Source organism: Sander lucioperca, chromosome 19, assembly GCF_008315115.2.
Source record: "Sander lucioperca isolate FBNREF2018 chromosome 19, SLUC_FBN_1.2, whole genome shotgun sequence".
In the NCBI taxonomy this organism is placed as follows: domain Eukaryota; kingdom Metazoa; phylum Chordata; class Actinopteri; order Perciformes; family Percidae; genus Sander; species Sander lucioperca.
In genome coordinates this window covers 4,723,425-4,734,843 of record NC_050191.1, presented here as the reverse complement: position 1 = coordinate 4,734,843, position 11,419 = coordinate 4,723,425, and the positions used below count along the sequence as shown (strand labels likewise).

Sequence of the window (11,419 nt, the reverse complement as noted above, 5' to 3'; positions counted from 1 at the left end):
GAAAGTAGCCTATGTAGCTAATGTTTACATTATACATTTGTGCCTCACGCCACCCTTAGTTACTGTTGCTAAGTAGGAGAAGCTCGGGCCGGCCTTAGCAACAGTAACTAAGTACAACAAGCTAGGTGGGACTTGGCATGGCGCTCACTGCGCTGCCCATTGGCCTCTGTATATATATATATATATATATATATATATATATATATATGGCGCTGCCACGGTCTAAATGTACTCCCTGGATAAATACTGTCTAATTTTTGGAAAAAACAAAAAGCTATTTGACAAAGAAGCAGACAGAAGGGGTTGCATTATGCATTTGAAGGTTATACTGTCAAACTGACTCGGGCAGTTTGGCTTGCCAATTCCCATGATGCAAGGTGGTAAATAGAGTTGTGTTAAAATTTGCTGATAAATTTGCTTAGTTTGTTCTAAAATACAAAATGTAACTTCATAAATTTCGTTTTTTAATGTGTCTGCTTAGAATGTAGTGTTTTGTTGCCTGGTAATTGTCGTTGTGGTGCTGGTTTACCATTGTAACCATGAGTTAAGTGACTGTTACGTTTGATAAGAACAGCTGGTTAAATTAAACATTAAATTGTTACTTTTAACTATTTTAGAGGCTGTGGACGTTGTTTATTTCATTAATGTGTTTACTGTGTTAATGGACTGAGGATGGGAGTATAGTTGGGTTCGGGGTTTAGCAGAATCTTAACCAGTGGGTTCGGTAGAACCCGAACTCCGTCAAAAAGCCCAAAGTTGGGTTCGGTGCATCCCTATTTATGATGCAGTTTTCCAGCTGCTTTTCTTGGTCAGAACTGAAAGTCTGGCAACTGGCAGGTGGTAGCCACACCCTCTCTGTCGTCAGTGGACATTTTCTGACAGTAACGGGTCAATGTTCTGTAGTTGACATCAAAGTCTCTTGCTGTGCTGCGTATACCTTTGCCTGCCAACTTCACCTGCCTCACAGCCAAGAGCATGACATTTGGTGGTGTGCTGCCCCTGTCTGTCTTTTTTTAAGTGACTATTCTGACCATTCTGCAAAAAAATAAACAAAGGGTAGCCCAGCTTTAGCTTGCTAGCTTTAAGTTGGCTCAAATCAAAGCTAATAACTTCAACTTTTTAAATATGTTTCAAAGTTTAAAATGACTAATAACCTACAAGCTTTTAATACAAAAACACCAACATGAAAAATTACTCTGACACCTAAAAATAGGTGTCAGAGTCAGAGAAAAAATTGTGTATGTTCCAAAAAATTACCAAAGCAAAATGAGCAGGATGACAGGGCAATTGTTTAATATCAAAGAAATTGTTACAGCACCCTCTAGTGTAGCTGTAATGAGCAGTGTGACAACCAAACCATGTCTCCCCTAATTAGATTGTTAATACTTAATACATCAATGTGTAAACAGAATTCTACTGTTGTAGCTGGTTGATGTGAAGCTAGTTTAAACTACCTTATATACACTTAGGTAGTACAGTGGTTTCCAAACTAGGGGTCAGGCCCCTCATAAGGGTCACAAGATAAATCTAAGATGTTAAATAGGGTAAGTCCTTTATTTCTGTATTGTTTTTATGATGTGATTATGTATATTATCTTGTTGTGTTAGTCTCAGTGTTCCCTTATTTTAATCATGGGAGGCATTCTGTTCATTATTATTATCATTATTATAATAATTACTACTGCTACTACTACTACTACTACCTTTCATACCATCATAACGGCAGTGTGATTACCTTTTGTTTTTACATGCTAACAATCAAACATTGAAACATAACTCTATTAACTCTTCCTATCTCTATCTATATGTTCGGTACGTGTTTGTGAGACTATTTAGCTGTGTACTACGATAGCTGGCGACAACAGTCCATTCAATACTAAAGTATGCTGCTGCTGGTGACAAAGACAATTCATTCTATCCAAATCTGTTTGGTCAATTAACAGTTGTACATTACCTCTTCAACTGAATGTATGTGACCTCCATTTCTGCTATAGAACATGTGGACTGTAGAAGGTTCACATATTGACTGATCCCATTGTTTAATACCAAACCTGTCCCACAATAAACGGCTTGGAAAGCAAGATACAAGGTCGTCTTTGAGCACCTGTGATATGGGCTTTCCAGCCGCCTTGAGATGAAAGAATTGAGTGGGGGGGAGGGGGTCATCGCGAGCTATTGGTTTATATTTTCAAATTGGCAAAGAGGAGAGAGTAGAGAGGGAGAGAAAATACATAAAAGAAAGAGAGACACAACAGGAGAGGGAAAAGAGATCAGCAGCGGAGAGGGAAAAAAACGTAATAACCAGGAGGATTATTACAGCGGCACTCTGCTGACCACAGCCTGAAGAAAACAGTGTTCTATTCTTCAGAGGACACCAGAAAAGCACATGTAAATCTGTGCGCACACACAACAGCATACACATGTAAATCAGCACGCACACACACACACACACACACACACACACACACACACACACATATATTCTGGGAGTATGCTAGTAGACCAATGTCAGCATTCTGAGTGAGATCCAGATGGTTGAAGGCAGCGTCCAGGTCATAGTTCATTCAGAGGCTCCATATCTGCGCTGCTTCTGCTGGACACAGATAATAAGAAGACATGCACGCACACATGCACGCACGCACGCACACACACACACACACACACACACACACACACACACACACAGAATAAAATATTTTCAAGTCAACAGACATATTCTATGGAGGACCTGCAGTTGATGTCACAGCCTCTTGTTACTTTCAGTCCTGCTAGCATATACATTACTGACTGCTGAGTTAGCTAGTTTCAAGTGAGATAAAGTTAGCAAAAGAAATTCCACTCCACAAACAGCAGTTAAAGAGTACAATTTCATCACATTCCCTTTTAAAGCGTAACTCTCGCCAAAATGCAACCTAGGGTCTTTTTGTGAATATACCCGAGTCAAACTTTCGTTTAAAAGCATAATTAGGACGGAAACGCCACTTTTTCGGTCAAATGGCCTTTTGAATGGGAGAGCTAGGGGCACTTCTATGATAGCATCAAAATCACTATTCTTAAAACACGAAGGCTCGACACAACATGAAACTTTGCTCGAAGTATCACCAGGGGCTCTACATATGAACTTGAGCATTGAGAACATTGTTTGTGTACACAGAGTTTACTAAAAAGAAAGGTTTTGAGCAACTCACGTTGTTTACGCTATCCGCCATTTTCTCAGTCAAAAATAGTCGATCTCCGAATGCGAATGAACAGACTCCATAGAAGGAAATGTCATTCTTATATGAGGCTCCTTTTTCAACTACAAGGTCAATATTGTTTTTACAACAATAAATTATCCGTGCATTTATATGGAACTAAGCTTTGGGAGCTTTCCATCTTTACTCTCCTCCCTCGACTATTTTTGACTTGCAAGATGGACGGCGACCGGAAAAACAGCAGCTCCAGTGAGTTGTTCAAAACCTTTCTTTTTAGTAAACTCTGTGTACACAGACAATGTTCTCAATGCTCGAGTTCATGTGTAGAGCCCCTGGTGATACTTCGAGCAAAGTTTCATGTTGTGTCAAGCCTTCTTAGTGTTTTAAAAATAGTGATTTTGATGCGATCGTAGAAGTGCCCCTAGCTCTCCCATTCAAAAGGCCATTTGAACGAAAAACGAGAATACGGTAAATCTTAAAAGTGGCATTTCCATCCTAATTATGCTTTTGAACGAAAGTTTGACTTGGGTATATTCACAAAAAGACCCTAGGTTGCATTTTGGCGAGTTACGCTTTAATAGATACATCAGCAGTTAAAAGTGCTGTACTTAGGGAGAGAACTACAGAAGAGTATACTGTTTTAGTTTAACTTGGAGCCCACATAGCTCAAGGCTTTGCAGTGGTTACAAAGGTAGCAGATAGCAGTGTTATAAAGGATGACTTTTATATTCCAAACCATTTTCTTACCCCCGAATACTACCCATAGGAGCGTTTCATAAATTAGCGCCCCTAGTGGTGGCAGGAAATTTGACCCACAGAAGCGTCTACGGGCCTCAAATTTAAACCAACGAACATATTGGTCACGGTTTTAAACTTGTCATTAACATTGTGTCACAGTTTGGTTGTCACACGTTTAGGCACAGAAACTACTGTGCAACGTTACTTCCCTCCTGGTTTTGCACGTGACAGAATGTGACATAGTTCAGTTTGTTTCACAAAAATAAAATAAAAACTCACAGTTTACTTTATTTTCAAACGGGACACAAACCCTGTATTCTAGGTGAAATTCATGTGTTTGATTCATCCACTACCCCAACCTGCCTTTCTTATCTGGAGTTAGGCACTCTTATACTTCGTCACCTTACTTCCTGCTTTGCTCCCGTCATAATTACTACTACCCCTATAGCATTCCGCCACTATAAACATAAATATGTGTCGGAATGGCTGCTTTAACAAACAACTTATGGGGGGTCTCAACTGTAGTCCAAGGAAGACATCAAGGAAGAACCCAAGGCACTCATCTCAAGAAAAACTATTTTAAAATGCCTTTAATAATTCTGGCACATTCTCAATAGAATAAGATTAAAAAACAACTTCAACGCGTTCGGCGTCCAGCCTTCTTCAGGAACTTTCTGAAGCCGCTAAGGACTCATGGGGTGCACGCTCTACCAGGTGAGTTAGAGGTCGCCCCTTTAGGGGGGATTTTTAATCAGACAGCTATATCCACTCTGCTTTTCGTCATTGTGGGGCGCATGCCAGATGCTGACTGAGTGAAACACCAGCACATGCTCCAAGCCACTTCATATTGTTGATGCCCTTGAACGGCATGCATTAGCTACCCTGATTGCAAGTTTACATGTGAAACGAGCTTTGCAACCAATATCAGCTGAATAGGTCGTGGCTGAGATATAGCCTATGTTAATTAATTACATGTAGTGGTCATTTATATTTAAAGGTGTAAATCTAACTCAGGTTAATTGTATCACGTTGGCGTCAATGTGTGACAAGCTTGAAAAACCACTATCTATGGTGGCTGGTAAGTAAGTAAATAATATTTAAATCCCTGAATGTATGCATTATGAACGTACAGCATACGTAAAGAGCTAGTATTACCCAATGCATTAAATATCTGAAACAATTGCAATGATGGTGTCATGCAATGCTGATTTTATTTTTAATTATTTTTTCAGTTCTCGCTGGTAACCTGTATGTAGAATATACAGTATAATATCCAAGAAAGAGATAAGAGAACTATACACCCTGGGATTCCAGTGCTCAAAACAGGCAATGGTACTATTTTTGGGCGAAAACAACAATGTCCAGACAGTAGTGTGAAAGTAGTTGTCCAGCTGGAAACCCAATGAAATCTGAGCAAGCAGTGGCTGTTCTCTGTAATTTGGCTGCACCAGAAATGCCTCCCATTCCCAAAACGTCCCAGCCAATCAGAATTAAGGTTTCTACCCCAATTTGGCTTATGGTCTGGCTAACCCTGGACTCTGGGCTATTCCCAAATGTCATCTAGTAGGAGTTATACTATTTCATTCTGATGCATGAGTTTCATTCTGAGGGATTGCTTTTGTTTGCTTTTGAGCATGTGCACACAAACTATTTACTGAATTCTTTAGCTGGTGATCCCATTAATTACAATGGTGACACCAGTGCAATTGAAAAGGTTGTACAACTACTTCCATTCCACTATCTAAACACAACCAGTTCTGGAGTGATATGTCTATCACTAAAGAGGCAGAGAGGCTCTTCCTATAGATCACAACACTCAGTCTCTGTGTATTGGTGCATTATGCATCATATATTTAAGAAGGAAGAACATAGATGTGGTGCTTCTACAAGAGTCACATTTACGTAAAAGAGATGTAAATTGTCTACAAAATAAATATTTCAAGGTTGCTGCCTAGTGACGACACCAAAACCAAGGGCTCCATTGTGTTGCTGTCGCGGAAATGCGCACACACCATAGACAAAAGTAGTAAAGACCTATCAGGCAGGATATCTTATATATGTACCACGATAAGGAGTAGGAAAATAGCCTTTGTTTCAGTATATGCACCATCTACATATGATGAAAGTTTTTTTTCCCGCGCCTAGCCAATGAATTGCTTTCTCTTAATGAATATTCACTAATTATAGGTGGAGACGTGAATGCAGTACTAGATTTAAATCAGGATAAATCAGGGGTCAATCACACAAAAGCCCAGAAACATATATCAGACATGTTTAAAGCAGTTGTCTAATCCCACCATTTTATAGATATATGGAGGATGCACAACCCTACTAGCAAGGATTACACCTTCTTTTCCACACGTCACCTCACCCACTCCCGCATTGATTATATTTTGTGCTCCAGTGAGCTTAAGGCAATGTTCCACACGATAGCAATAGAACCAGCAATTCTGTCTGATCACAATGTGCTGATAACCACATTCTTTTGTGATATGTTAGGAGAAAGATCTAGAAGATGGCAATTTAATAATTCCCTTCTCCAGAACACAGCTTTTGATTCAGAATTTAGAGCCAAACTGGCTGAGTTTATATCAATCAATACCGACTCAGTTCAATCTCTAGCTAAAAAATTAACTGGAATAAATCTAATCTTTTATTGAACAACAGGCATGTTACATCAGCCATTAGTGTTACAATACCAACCCAAAGCAAAATTACATATTTGGGCATCACCATATACGCGTCGCTACAGCGAGTTGTCCAGGACAACTATGGAAATATATTAAGTAGTGTTCAAAGAGATCTGGCCAATTGGTCTGCGCTGCCAGCATCGCTACGGTCCGGGATTGTTGTTGTTAAAATGAACATAGTTCCTCGTGTGAATAGTACAATGATCCCCCTACCCCCACCAATACATTTCTGGAAGAAACTTGATACCTTAATTCGGCAGTATATTTGGAATAATAAACAACCTAGACTAAAATTATCTACCCTTCAACGTACCACAAACATGGGAGGCTTGGCCCTCCCTAACCTTAAAGTGTATCACAGAGCCTTTCAGCTACGGGCCCTCAGAGTGTGGATGGACCCCTCATCTACAGTTCCATGGAGAGAAATAGAGCAAAACATCACTGGAAGTCTAAGACTGCCAGACCTTCCCTTTGCAGGTGTGTGTCCAAAAAAGTGTATGCTGGCCCATGGCCCTATTATCACTAACACACTGACCAACTTTAAACAGGTGGAGGAGCAACTACGCTACACCAATAAGTAGCATTTGAATACCCCAATATGGCACAATGCTGCACACTTACTGTCTGGTAACAAACCCTTTGCTTGTAAGCAGTGGGGTGACAGAGGTATTTATACTTTAGACAAGCTATTCAATGAGAAAGGTATGTTGAGTTTTGAAGACCTGAGAGGTAGTTTTGAGGTCCCCAGGACATCCTTCTACTTTTATCTGCGCTTAAGATCAGCCCTAAAGTGTTATGGAGTGCCATGGGGAAACAATCTTAAGGCGCACCCAGTCCTTAATGGTTTGTTGATTTTCCTGTGAGAGTATTAGTGTCCAAGATTTATGCTAAACTGATGCAAATATCCATAGGAGAACTCCCAATAGTAAAGAAATGAGAGCTGTGCCATGAGGGGAACACAATTAATTGGGAGACAGTTTGGGACAACATTTTCCCAAATCACCAGTATATCCACTTCAACATATCAACGATCAGCTCTGTAGTCATTTGGGTGTTGAGAGATATGAGAGATATGTCCGTGTCTGTGTGTAAGATAAAAAACTGAATTATATTCAGATAAATAAACACAGAAAGCGCACATTACCAGAGAATTTTAAATTACATTTTTCATCTTGACATTTGTATTAAGATGCTAGCCATCTTAAACAAGCTTGACAAGACTACTGCACTTCTGACCACAAATAATTTTGTTAAATAGCTAAAAAACAGCCATCTTTAACTTGAACATTTTTCCACCATATTCCATCTTATACCTGTTTTATTATGTAGGTGAAGCCCAACCAATGACAGATGTAGCTGAACCACTGCCGGTCAATGATGAGAGTGTCTCCAAGGTCCGGATTCTGCGCTCTGCATTGGATGTTGGCCCCGAACAACAAAGGAGAGCGTCTCATCTACTCCCAGCTGGATGCCTAATATGCAAGAAGAATCAGTATGTTATTGACAGTCATAGAAAAAGGAAAAAAGAAAAGCTTTCAAAATGTGAGACACTGACAGCAGGTAAGCTGCTTTTTGCGGCAGAGGACAAGATTGATGAGAGGTTTCTCATCCATATCCATGGGAGAGACCTTGTTGCCTCAGAGGCCATGTATCATCAAAGCTGTTACAAACGCTACACATCTTATCTTTATAAAAAACACACTCAAGGTTCTGAACACAACCCATATCAGGCAGGATATGACCATTTCTGTAAGTCAGTGGTGGAAGAGAGGCTATTGAAGAAGCGTGACGTTCTCAGGCTGTCCCGGCTAAATGAGCTTTTCAAGGCAATAGTTAAGGAAAGAGAGGGCACTGACATTTCAGCATAGGCCTACACAGTCTGTCGTTTAAAGGCTAGGCTCAGTGGCGGTTCTACATTGAATTACGCCCTGGGTGAGACCCCCTTCGAGCGCCCCCCCCCCCAAAAAAAAAAAAAAACACAAAATTCTGCACAAAGATATTTATATTATAACATTTGTTATCATTTGTTAACAACAAATGACGTTAAAAGACCAAAGCTGTCTCTCAATGCTTTCCAACATTTCTAATCCCATTTATTTCTACTGAAAACGTCAATCTTTAAGTTGGAGTGCACCATCCCTTTATCACTATTAAATCACTGTTCTTTATTATCAACGTTTCATTCCTTGGAAGACATTTGGCAGAGCAGCATTAGTTCTCAACACAGAGTCTGTTTCAGCCCCCCCTCCCCTTTCCCCTTCTCACACAGCTTCTGTGCACTGCACCATCTTAGCAAGCAGGGGCGCCTGCAGCTGCAGGGGGTGCCAATTTGCCAATTCCCCACACAGTGAAATGACAGATAATAGAAAACTGCTTCGCAGAGGATTTTTTTTTTTAAGTACTCGTGCCGCCCCCCATGTGTCATGAGAAAAATGCCAAAAACTGCTACTGGCTAGGCTTCAAAAGTCACATCCTTGCCTAAAGTTTTTGAAGTCAAAATATTTAGTATTTGTTGAAGACTTGTGTGCTGAAGAGGTTATCCCTGATGTAGCAACACAGCAGTCGTTGTCATCAGACCAAAGTGATGACGACAATGAGGATGACACTGAGCCAAGCCGGGTTGTGAAGGGGCAGACTTATGAGAGACTTCTGTATCATGCAGCCATGTCTCTCAAGGAGATCATACAGACAAATGCAAATATACAGCTAAACTGCCATGGCCATCAACAGCCCAAGACCTCAACATTGATACTGCCTTGAGAATGATACCACCCGAGTTGTACAATGTTATTGCTTGGATAACAGGTACAACTTCAGAGTTTCAATCCGGTGTTCAGCGTGTCAGTGTTGGTGTGGATGAGAAGCAGAAGATTGGGTCAATGTGCCAGGACATCATGAATCTTGCCATGAGAGGAAGGTGGCTCATGCCAAAGCATACTGCGCTAGCAATGGCGGTTAGGCATATGACTGGCTCAGTACAGGTAATTGGGATTTTGGGCACTGTAGCTCACACTCCTAAGTGCTTGACCATGACACTGCTCTCGCAGAGCTGCAGCTTGAAAGAGGTCGTACATACATCCCACCAAGCATTGTACCTGAAATTTCTGCAACCCTTGTTTGGGACAACAATGACTTTGGTGAGGAAACGCCATCAGGAAAGGGCACAACGCATAACACCAACGGCATCATAATTCAGAGGCCCACCTCCAGTGATGTATCTACCTCAGAATTTGTATCGCTGCAGAAAAGCAGGAAAAGGTCCCTTCAACCTCCTCCTATCCAAACTGACATCTTTACAAGAGTAAAAAGGGCCAGTCCAGAATGTTTTAGGTCTAGAATTGAAGTTGGATGTGAGATCTACATTCCAGTGCAGGCGACAGAAGAAGTGTTCTTCCTGGATGGACTGGCTACAATACACTGCTGCAGAGAGGTGCAATTCCACCACAATTTAACATCAGTTACCTGCCTGTCATTGATGTCAGTCCAACAGACTTAAACACGGTGCACACCATCCTTAACACGTTCCATAGCTATAGCAGACAAACCAAAGCTGAACGAAATTGTGTTAGTAATGGATCAGGCCATATACTCGAAAGCCCAAGAGATTCGTTGGACAAACAAAACATTTCAGGAACGACTCGTCCTTCGAATGGGGGAATTTCACACAGCCATGGCGTATGTTGGAAAGGCCTGTGCGCATGCGTCAGTATGAACATTCCAACCGTCACCTCAAGGTAGATGCACAGCAGAGCGAGAGGGAGACAACAGCTGTGTTTGTGATGTGTGCGTCATTGCTGAAAAGTGAGTTGTTCGGTGTAATTTCTATATGTTTAGATACCTTTGAACATTGTATGTGAGATATGTTTGAGTATCGTCACGTAGTTTGCTTAGATACATGTTTAACGCGAGTCAATAGAACCTCGCATTCACGGGGATTATTTCACTTTGTAAACCCTTGTAGTTCGTAATTAATGTTGGTATCTACTTAAACTGTAACCGGTTTTATATCTGCCCTATGTTAGCATTTGGATGTGACATTATTTTGCCTTATTAGACCTGTTCCTGACGATGTATGCTATGTGTAAGATGTGGCGCATTTGTAATTAGATTAGTTGGCACGTTTGTGGAAAATTCCAGAGCCTTTTGCGTGCATTCTAATGTTAATTAAGTTAGCCACTAGGTGGCACTGTTGTATTGCATTTCGCTGGTAAATACTGTTGTGCCATTAGAATTAGCCACTATAGTACAGAAATGTCAGTTTATTCTGTATTAATGCAAATGCTTAGTTAACTTGATAATGGGAAATTAACAGACATGTACTTTCTTGTTTATTCTTGTTTATTTCAGACCACACAAACACACACATACAAGGAAACACATATATTCCTAATCACCTACACATAGATGACTATATAAACATATAGTCATTGGTACATACCAAAAGTGTACTCTATTGTGCTTTGCTGTGCTGTGTAAATCCTTCAACAACTCAAGTAAAGTTCTGAATTGAATGACATTGACTCCTTTGTGTTCTGACCGACACCCCAGTGAGACACCCATATTAACTACATCATTCCTAATACAGTCCTACCATATTTACCAAACCAACACCTATTTAACAGCGTACCTGGCCTGTATTGGGAAGCGATTTGGAGACGCAGGATTTCAGGATGTCATGATAGAAGCTGAAGTTGTTGCTGCAGGATCTGTGGAGGGAGTCATATCTGGACATCAATACAATCAAAGCATGCATGCACACAAGTTAATGTGTGAAGCCCTACAGAGACTTCGCTGGCAG

General features: G+C 40.7%; 1 long non-coding RNA gene across 1 annotated transcript; it reads left to right on the top strand.

The window, feature by feature from the left end:
• Nucleotides 1-10,348: 10,348 nt before the first annotated feature.
• Nucleotides 10,349-11,132, top strand: LOC116050168. Its single transcript, XR_004105044.2, has 2 exons — nt 10,349-10,422; nt 10,969-11,132. It is a non-coding gene; the product is annotated as an uncharacterized LOC116050168 (long non-coding RNA).
• The last annotated feature ends 287 nt before the right edge of the window (nt 11,133-11,419 follow it).